This window comes from Pollicipes pollicipes, unplaced genomic scaffold (assembly GCF_011947565.3).
Source record: "Pollicipes pollicipes isolate AB1234 unplaced genomic scaffold, Ppol_2.1 Scaffold_4002;HRSCAF=4701_pilon_pilon_pilon, whole genome shotgun sequence".
In the NCBI taxonomy this organism is placed as follows: domain Eukaryota; kingdom Metazoa; phylum Arthropoda; class Thecostraca; order Pollicipedomorpha; family Pollicipedidae; genus Pollicipes; species Pollicipes pollicipes.
This window is the reverse complement of record NW_023596420.1, coordinates 46,847,416-46,858,768: the sequence shown is the minus strand read 5'-3', so window position 1 is coordinate 46,858,768 and position 11,353 is coordinate 46,847,416.

Below are 11,353 nucleotides of genomic sequence, written 5' to 3'. Positions count from 1 at the left end.
TTCCACAAATCAGAGAAGTTAAATGTGAATGTTGAACATTCAGTAGTTTAACTTCATGCGTTTCAGAGTTGGCACATACGCTTCATTGTAGTTCATGACAAAACTGGCTCTTACCATTTCTCCTAACCGTCACAACCGGAAGTGATCCGCCGGCAAAGCGGCCAGACCCGTATCGGACATCCTGCAGCAGAACGCAGCGGGACTAGTAGCTGATTGAATCCAAGAGGCGTGCTGTCGCCAAAATACAGAAAGCTGACATTTAGTCAAGCACACCGTGCATTTTTGTTCTAAGAACACATTTAAAGTATAAAACCGCATGGAATGGAATTCACAGAGGCGGCTAACATCGCAGAGAGCTTCGAAAACATGCAAAATGTTATGGGAAGCTTTATTCAATATTTTGCCGTGTACATATCCATGATGGAAGACGTACTCGCTATGAGCCTGATTTGAAGGCACTGAATCTTTATAGTTCACCCATATACAAATTATCAGCTAAAATGGAGTGATTTAAAAGTGATAAAAGATGTGCTCCTTGCATGTTGTACCCGGTAGAGTTGCTGTTCAGTACTCGTGACTAGTCGGTGTATGCTCTACACCAGTTGGCTGAGTGAAGCAACAGGCAATGCACGGGATGCTTCTACATAAACAGCACCCTCCAAATATATACGTGTTCAGCCTTGATCAAACAGTGGCGCTGGCCACATCTGTGACACGCAGCCGAACACCGCTGCTGAAAACTGCAGCTGCGCACGACCGACAAACGCCGCTGATATGTACCGCTGCAGAGCGCGCTGCAATCGGGTTGAGCGTGCCCGATCTCAGCGCACCTTGCAAAGACAAACAGTTAAAACTGACCCGTGTCCCGATATCTGGCACAGGCGCCACCACGCGCCAGGCAGCCGTTGTTCGTGGGGCCGCGCTTCCGCTGAGCGCCCGCTGAATCCGGCGGGCCCTAGCCGATCGTCGGCACTCTGCAGTCCTCCGTATCAGCGTGGCTTATCGAGTGCGCGCAGCTGCAGCTCCCAGCTGCAATTTCTGAACTGCGGAATGCAAATGCAGCCGGCGCCAATGTGTAATCAAAGCTGAGCCGTTATGTCCGCAAGATTAAGTGAAAGGGGAAATAAGGAGTATGTGCTTTACTTTTGCTCGGCTTCTCATGCATCGCACACCTCTTTCTGATGCGATTGCAGTATTCCGGGATATTACGTGTCACACAGCACTGAAGTTCGCAAACAAGCACTGCCAGGGACAAACATTGCACACATTGCCAGGTTACGCTGTAGAGCATGTCACGGATTGGTTCAACCCACGGGTAGTAGGTCAATCCGCTGACTGGATTGGAACGGATCAGAAATTGTCACCAAAACGTGGATAAGGACCGGATCGTATTTTCAAATTTGCCAGCTCACACGGATTGAACGGGTCGGAAATCGATGAAATGAAAATTATCACTGAGTAGTCCCTTCACTGCTCACTGAAGGCTCAGAGAAATCAGAATGATCAACTCAGAAAAGCCTTCAAGCCAGCAAAATGCAATGCCTTCAATTACAAGCAATCCACAAACTGGTCACAACGAATATTACTCAACCACATAGTCCAACAATAGCTTTCTGGTAAACAGATCACATTCACAACTTGATATGAATGAATGCCACCCAGATATGCTGTCATGGGAAACGAGAGCTCGCATTTCATCCAAGTAACTCGAATATCTAATAATCTTACACCCTATCTTCTCTTAACATAGTTACCATTCCTCCTGATCTTGTCAGCGATCCCATTTAACACCAGTGGGTGACACTGCATTTCAGAGTTGAAAAACAGGGCAAGAACGTGCTTTGTTGGTAAAAACAGGGTTTGGAAATACAAGTTCCTGCCTGAGAGAATGAGAAAGATACCTCCATGTCCACACTACATTTTCTGTCCTAGTCAGTCAGCCAAATTTATGAATTTAATTCCAGGTTCATATTAAATATGTTGCTTCAGCTGATCCATTTCAAGGTGTCTGCCAGAACAAAGATTGTTGCACCTTCACAATTATTTGTTTAAGCACCCTCATACCTTAAATAAAGACTTAGTAGTAAGATTTGGAGTAGCTTGTGCGATTGCCAGAACCTTTGGCAAACGGCTAACATGCATATGAGATGTCAAAGCACCAGCCGTCATGACAGATCTCGGATGATGGGGGGGGGGGGGGGGGCAAGTGCTCGGCTTTCGTGTAGCGTTTTGCGTCTAAGGCATTCCCGGCGCACGAGAGACGTTACACACTTTGACTAAAAGGCTGCGGTATCTAATTAAGTATTCTTGGCAGCTCTCTTAGCGCGTTGAAAAAAGTAACGTATGCAGAGTCACGTATTACTTTCAGTATACATGGCCAAATTGGGCTTTGACTGCGTAACTGAGGCTTCTGCGGCATAATGTGCGATGCATAATTACAACTAGAAAAAGCTTTCAGATTTTTCCGGTAAGAGCAAAAAAAAAAGAGGTTAAGATGTCATCTAACATTTTACCGAAGCATTCAAACATGACACAACTATTTCATTCCCCTGAATGAAAGAACAGGAACCGCAGACAGTGAACAGTCGCACGCGTGGATTACAATGTTAACGCAGCCGGTAACCAAGCAGGAAACAATGGTCACAGTTGAGGTCGTGTCATTAGGTGGTGTGTGCGAGAATGGATACACACCTGAAGTGTCACATATGAGATGAGATGGTCCTTTCAGTTATTCAGAAAGCGTTCCAGATGGGCGCCGTCCTGCGCTTGTGCGCTGGGTGTCGCTGAGACGGTCTAGGGGCATGTGCAGGTAAGTTACACCCAACCTGGAGTTACAAATTGCTAGATAATGTGCTCATGCCTTAAGGCTATGAAAATCAGAAGCGTTTCGGGCCTTGCGTGTGATGCTTCTTGCGAATTATTTGCCAAAAGAATTGTGATATGACTGATAACATGATGAGGTCTGTCCTTTCTGATCTCGATGACAAATTTAATTCCTAACGAGCAACTAGCTGTGTTGAGTATGTTAACACCCACTGGTTTGTGGAAACTAAGTAAAGATATTTCTCCAATGGAAATAAACAAGTTTCTGAAATCGAATATACTGATGTAAAACAAATTTGCTGTTAAAATTGAAAAGGTTCTTAATGTGGAAGCGGGTTAGTACGGATTCGATTCATATTTGTTCTGGTAATGAAGACCAGACCAGACTGGATTGAGAAATATGTGAAAAGCGGCTTGACGGGCGGATTGAGTCTGGACTGGCCAGACTGGACTGGATTAAATCCTGAAAATTCGATCCGTGAAGTGCTCTATTGTGCGGGGTTCGTGCTAATCAGTAACGAGTGCAGGACTACTGAAGCTATACCACACACAACATTGCAAGAATAGTGATTTGCTCTATTTTAAATTACGATGATCCGCGAGGTGAGGCCAAGTAAATCAAAATGGCCAGAGTCGGAATTTGTGTTTGAGAAACTGAACATCACTGGTTGCTCCTATTGTTTCGTGAATTTTGTTCTTGCACGGACGAAAACGGCCATGTTTTCATTAAGACGTCTTGCTGCACGTAATTTGAACGTCAGCCATTAGCTGGACGGCCGCAAAAATGCAATCTACAGCCATGATCACACCTTACCCTTAAACCAGCTTTCAGTAGTTTGCGGCATTGGAGCTATAAGCACTGGCCCCTGATTGGGGGAGCTTTGTGTGTTGAACTGCAGCCAGCCTTTCTAGACACGTTGATAACGAAGCTCGTGAATAGATTAATCTGGTGCCCCCAAAGATGAAAGCTCACCCCAAGGCCTGTGAGCGACTCTGAAAGCGTCATTTGCGCACCGGAACCTGCGGCTTCCCCGTGCTGTCATTTGCTCCCGGTCAGCAGCGTGAAGCCTCAGTCTTGCCATTACACCGTCTTTGGCATCGCATCACCACACTTCCTATCCTCAGCCGAAACCCCATCCCACGCCGTACATTACGCCATCCCTCCATAGACGCCGACCCGAGCGTGAAAAGCAGGGCAGGGACGCTGGCAAGCCGGCGGCGGATGGGGCGGCGGATAGGGGTCGGGCCGTCTGCGGCCGGCGGCGGGGGGCGGTGCGGCGGCCAGACCCGCGGCCACCGAGCACCGCCTCTCGACCAGGCCGAGGGTACACCGATCTGGGCACGTCTCGTGGCGCCGGTGCGGCGGCCAGACCCGCGGCCACCGACCACCGCCTCTCGGCCAGACCGAGGGCACACCGATCTGGGCACGTCTCGTGGCGCCGGTGCGGCGGCCAAACCCGCGGCCAAACCCACGGCCACCGAGCACCGCCTCTCGGCCAGACCGAGGGCACACCGATCTGGGCACGTCTCGTGGCGCCGATGCGGCGGCCAGATCCGCGGTCACCGAGCACCGCCTCTCGGCCAGGCCGAGGGCACACCGATCTGGGCACGTCTCGTGGCGCCGGGGCGCGGTTCGCGACGCCATTGATTGCTCGTTAGCCGCCCGATCCGTCCGCTGGGGCCGGCCAGTAATCCTGTTTGCCTCCCCGGTCGCGGCGGGCGCCGACGGCCGGGGTGGCGCTGGCCGGCGGCCCAGCGCCACGCGATCAGGGAGGGACGCCGAGCTAAGCTTGAGGTCACAAGCGACGCGGCACTGGTTTTTAAAGTGGAGTATGTGATGCTTGAGAGCTCCGGTCTCTTGGTGCTGGTGCTCCTACCGGGACGAATGATAATCGCTGACTGGAGTCCTTCTGCCAGGAAGTGTAAATCGACTCACAAACAATCGGCGGCGGCGCTGCTGAAAATCCTCTGTTTTGCAGGACGTTGTATCCATCTCAGGGTCTGTCTACAGTCCTAAGGAACTCTGTCTATCAACCAAGTTTTCCAGCGTTATTCCCTTAAGAACGAAGTGCGAACTGAGATTCCGAAAGGCAATTTTTCAGCTCGGCAAATGCTGAACTACTGAAATGTCGTTAACTTTACACTTATTGTTCAGCAGATGGCGTCATAACCATGGGCCGAAAGTATTGGCATTAAGTCCCGCCGCAATGAGGGACTTGCCTCCCATGTGTCCATTCTTAACGTTAAAACTTGCGTCAATATGGTAACGTAAATATCGCACTGCTGGGAAAAGGAAAGTTGTCAATACGGTCATCAATGCAGATGCCACAGCAACCCATGCAACAACTCAATTATATTTTCGGAAGGCCCACCGCCCCGTCTCGTAGAAGTGACCCAACAGACCCTTACTCAGGAATTAATCCTTGCTGGACGAGTGTTTTAACATTTGCTGGTCGACGGTCTGAACCGTGCAAGAGTACCTCTAGAGAGATGAAAAACTAGACAAAGAGGGCACCGGATAGCCACTAAAGCACTACATTGGATGTATTATTGAACGCCGATGTAGGTGACTTATGGTGGGTCGAGACCGGCGCGTTTGCAGGATTTTGTACTTGGGGAAGGGGGGGGGGGGAATTCAAGACTGTTACGAGCTAGAAACCATGATACATGGAGTGTTCCACTTTGATAGCGGGTTTTGAACGGAAAAAGCATTATCATAAAGCATAAAGCATATAAGCATATAGCATTATCACCGTTGAGATATCCAACACTAGCATCCGCCAAAACGCATTCTAAATATTATAGCAGTCAATAGTGGATCCTTTACGGCATTACATTTCCAGCGATATACCGTCATGCATTGCGTTTTGTGCCACATCACGAAAGATATGGGACATTCTTGCTAGTTATTACGAAATACCACTTGTAATCGAATAGCTTAAGAAAAACGCCATAACCGGTTATGTGAGTAGAGGTGAGCCTCTTAAACTCACGGACAAATATGTAAGAACACCAGGAGAAATGGCCAAAACACGAGCGCATGAAGATAGTTGGCTTAGCGAACGCTTCAAACACCGTGCTGCCATCACTCGGTGAGTTTGAAGTACTATAAGTAAGTGCTAGAGCGACGTATATTGAAGCGCTTGTTTAAATAAACGGTATATATCACCGTTGATGAACTCCTCACTTATTGTTACATCAGACGTGTGCGATTTCATCAGTAATGCTAACCTTCTCGAAATCTTTCTAAATATATAAGTATCATTATTTGCATTGGACGGCCCTGCGGGAGAAATCCCGTTTGGCTGTCAAAACGCTTGCATGATAAATGCTGCGAAAGCTGAAACACTGTTTACACAAAAATATGGGCGAATGTGAGGCTATTATCCCATGAGTTCAACAAAATGTTAAACTATGGCTTTGATTTCTCCTCTACATCTCCCCTGATATCCTTTCTAGGCGCGCTGGCTTGGAGAATGGGAGCATCATATGATCCATGTGACGCGCTAGTTCAAACTTCAACGAGCCAACTTCTCAATAACAGGCACTTGCCCGCTGGGCAAATCACAAACGCTCTTTTATTCGTATCAAAGTCGTCGCCATGACGATGGTGGTCGCGACAGCAGGGAAGAAATGTAGCAGCACCGGGTAGTGTTGTTACGAAGCGTTGGTAGCGTAATTTTGATTCCAAAATAACAAAAATCAGTTTCCCTATTGTGTCTTGACGCTGTTTAAGTAGCGATATCTAGTGCTATTATAAGACGCAACTAGTCCTGAGGGTTTATTTGGGTATGTTTTTGAAATATGCCCTAATGGTGGGACACACCCTTTAAACGGAATAGTTCAGTTTTGGAGATATTAAAGAAAGCATCAGATATGATGAAACAAGCTCACTTAAAACTATTGGTGTACTTTTTAACTCGAAAAGGCTGGTCTAGACGGCACAATTCTGGGTATAGTAAGGATGCTTCTCAATGCGTCGTAGCTTGATTATGACATCGCACTTCGCACAATATTGAAAGCCAGTTGATGGCCGTTATATTTGGAAATCGTGCTAACAAACGCCAGACATGAATGCCTCAATGACCCTGATCGCCGCATGGTTCATGGAATAACAGCAGTTTGATACGTTATTTTGAGGTTATGAATATTAACGTGTCTTCCAAATGCTCTCCTTTATATGCCTTTCCCCATTTTCGTTCAGAAACTAGATAGGCTTACGTATAAAAAAGAGCAAAATTGTGAACAGCACCGAAGGCTTTTCAGGATGACTAGTTCAATTAAAACCCTCATATAAATGAAAAACACTCCCTGAAAGCATCACCGCTTGAAAATACAACGCAGGCGTGGTGCAAACGACCTAAAACTAGTGCCTGCCACACTACGGGTAAATAACGGCCTACGCGCAGGCGCGAAATCACCGGTGGGTCCGATCGGTCAAAGAGACCCGTAAAATCATCACCGACTCGTAAAATCACCGCCGGCTAACATCCCCGCCGACTTTACCCCATTTTACCATCTCACCCCACCACACATCAGCTCTCCGCCGCGTGCTGACCTCACTAGTGCGGACGGCTGGGCGGCGTCACTGGCCGGCGATGACGCGCCGCCGCCGCGGCCGGCTGACGGATCGGGACCGCCCCCCCCCCCCCCCCCCCACCCCCCTCTCCTCCCGCCTCGCGCGCGCCCAGGGCGTGGGTCAACACGGGGACCGGCTCGGTGGCGGGGGCCTCGACAGCAGCGCAGCGGCGCTTGCTGATTACCCAGAGATATCCAACAGCTGCAGCTGGAGGCGCATGCTGTGGGACACTTGATCCAACGGGCTGCCGTAACTGTTACGGGAGCCACGTCAGCGATACCGCCGCTGTTCGGGCACGGCGCGGAAAACGGCGACGCCACAAATGGCTCAGGCCAGCCTAACTAGGCTAAGCAACTGGTACTATTTCTCGGCCATGTGTCGATTTGAATGATATCTAGAAGACAATGTGTGATATTTTACCATTGACGTGTCACAGCTTCACAACGCCCCCTCCCCCCCCCCCGCATTAACTTTAACCGTCAAACAACACTGGTTAAAGTTGTGGAATATTGTCGGTACGGTCCACAAACACATAACTACGTTGTGCTGCTGGCGTTTAGCGACCTTTAAAAAGCCGCTGAAACGCTTGCCAACGGCTAAAAAACTGGGCGACGGTTTTACAGCCCTTACCTAGGTATCAACGACTGCTGCCCTCGACTAGTTTGTCCGTGTGCCTGTCGGACCGGCTGGACATGCGTCCTTGCTCTGTCCGCGCCGGCGCACCGGACGAACCTGTCGGCCAGCTGCTGCTGTCCCTGACCTGTCGGCCAGCTGCTGCTGTCCTTGACCTGTCAACCAGCCCCTGACCTGTCAGCCAGCTGCCGCAGTCCCTGACTTGTCAGTCAGCTACCGCTGTCCCTGACCTGTCAGCCGGCTGCCCCTGTCCCTGACCTGTCAGCCAGACACCACTGTCCCTGACCTGTCAGCCAGCTGCCGCTGTCCCTGACCTGTCAGCCAGCTGCCGCTGTCCCTGACTTGTCAGCCAGCTGCCGCTGTCCCTGACCTGTCAGCCAGCTGCCCCTGTCCCTGACCTGCCAGTCAGATACCACTGTCCCTGACCTGTCAGCCAGCTGCCGCTGTCCCTGACCTGCCAGCCAGTTGCCCCTGTCCCTGACCTGTCAGCCAGCTGCCGCTGTCCCTGACCTGTCAGCCAGCTGCCGCTGTCCCTGACCTGTCAGCCAGCTACCACTGTCCCCGACCTGTCAGTCAGCTGCCGCTGTCCCTGACCTATCAGCCAGTTGCCGCTGTCCCTGACCTATCAGCCAGCTGTCACTGTCCCTGACCTGTCAGCCAGTTGCCGCTGTCCCTGAGGGCGGGGTCGTGTGGGCCTGACCCCGGCGGCGGGCTGGAGTTGCGGGGTCATCTCAAGACCACGCACGGCTGCTGCCCGCTGCCATCAGACTCGAACGAGATGGACGCATAGAATCAGGCAGCATTCAGGCTGTAGCAACGTGATGCCGGCCGCCGACCAACGCAGCATGCAGCACCTCGTGCGGCACTGGCGGCTTGCAGATGACCAGCGCAAATTTAATGCATTTCAGCCAGATGTCCGGGTCGTAAAGGGAATCCAAATGGAAATAAAATTCAACACAAATTACAGAAAAAGCAGAAGTAACAATTCCACCAAAAGCATATGTCTGCGCATGTAAATATGCGAACCAAAGACCAGAAACAGCAGAGGATTTCGTTCGTGCGATCAGGCAAAGGCGCAAGAAACTGATAGAATGTACATATGCCCTTGCATATAACAAAGCTTTCATTAAGGAAAGGAACGGCCCAAGTACAACAAATATGTAAATATATGTATGTATTATCACGTATACACTAACACTCAGACATAACCCACACGCTGCCTCTGTTTGTAGTATATACATAGATAGACAGATAGATAGATAGATAGATGTGCGTGCGTGCGTGTGTGTGTGTGTGTGTGTGTGTGTGTGTGTGTGTGTGTGTGTGTGTGTGTGTGTGTGTGTGTGTGTGTGTGTGTGTGTGTGTGTGTGTGTGTGTGTGTGTGTGTGTGTAAGAAAACGTAGCGTGTATTCCCCTGGACTCGTCCAAAGACCGACCGGCACCTGCGAGCGTTGGGTCCCTGCCGCCGCCTCAGCGGCCGACCCTTGACCCCCGACGAATCGGGAGACCCGCGGTCACGTGACGCCCCCCGGCACCCAGTCAGATGTAGAGCTCGGAAGACAGCGAGGGTGGGGGCGCACACTCCGCACAATGACGCCACAATGTATATATATATATATATATATATATATATATATATATATATATCACATTATGCTATCCCCGCTGCGTCACAGCATTTACGTTATTGACAAGCACACGGCCTCGTCGGCAACCCTTCTTTCAGGCGTGTCACATATTACGAATCGCAAGAAGGAGGAAAGTTATCTATCCAAGATACACCTGATTGCACTGGCATCTGGAATATGTTTACAAGCGACGTAAACCATTACTGGTCCAAACGTTGAGGTCGTCCGTCGATGCAGAAGTTGCGGTCCGCACGGTATCGGCTGCATGCCTCCGGCGAGTTTGATGCCGTATCTAAATGACGTCCATTTTACAGCCGACAGATGTTCGCTGTTTGGCCAAGGACGAGCCCGCTAAAAGCCCGTGCTATCTTGGTTACGCGCGGCTGGGAACAAATAGGTACGCCATGCAGTGCCTTCTAGGGGAGCGGGGGGGGGGGGGAGCCGCTAATGAGCGGCCACGCCGTGGCGGTACACTGACGAGTTGGTGTGTGGCCCCGGCGGGCGGCCCGCCGCTAATGGCGCCCCGCCCACAGCGCGCCGGCCGATACCAAGTTTGATCTGTAATCGCAGCCCCTTTCATGGCAGCAGCTGCCCGCCGACGCCGGACCCGCTGCCACGGCCGCGCCGCAGACCGGCGGCGCAGGTGCAACGACCGCGGCAGAAAGCGGCGCGACAGCCGCTGCCGTGAAGGAATCATTAACTACAGTCTAAACAGGCACGCCGAAAGAGAAACAAGAGCCTCTGGCGGGATGCGCCGGCGCCTCTCGCAGATGCGACGCCGCCCGCGCCTGGCCGCTTAGGCTCGCCCGCAGCACATCAGGAGCTCGCCGGCCGACCCAGCGCGGCACAGCGACGTTTCAAGGTCGAGCGCGTCCGAGCCGGCCAGTGTTGACGAAGCTTAATGATGTTGACGTGGGAGCCCGCTTTGGCCGCTGCAGGAGTTTGTGTGTGATGGGAGCCATCATTTTTCACGCCACGCGACGGCCGCCTCCCGCATTGCCACCCGTCATAATTGACCCAACACGGGACGCACTTATCCGCCTTTCCACAAGGGCCGAGCGCGCCGCCGCGCTAGCACGACTCCACGACCCTGCTGAATGCCTCGCATGGATGTCCACCTGGATTACAGCGCCGCGAATAGCGGCCAGAACAAAAGCTGTGGCGGCGACGGACGTCAGCAGCTGTGGGCCGACACGGGCGGCGGCTGAAGAGCCCTCGGCACCGCACAATGCCGCTGTCGATCACGACAGCCGCACCGTGACACCCGGACACCAGGGGCGTCCGGCCGCCAGGGCCATCAGGACACCACGGACATCCGACGACCAGGAGCACCGGTGACCAGGGCCACCCGGCCACCAGGGGCACCCATCCACCAGGAGCACCCAGCGACCAGCGGCACCCGGTCGCCAGGGCCACCCGGACACCATGGACATCCGACGACCAGGAGCACCGGTGACCAGGGCCACCCGACCACCAGGGGCACCCATCCACCAGGAGCACCCGGCGACCAGCGGCACCCGGTCGTCAGGACCACCCATCCACCAGGAGCACCCGGCGACCAGCGGCACCGGACCGCCAAGGTCACCCGGACACCAGGGGTACCCAGCCAAAATCGGCCCCCGGACAGCCGCTCCACGGTTCACAAGGCTCTCGCGGCCGACCCAGGTGCAGCCAACTGAAGCAGCACCAG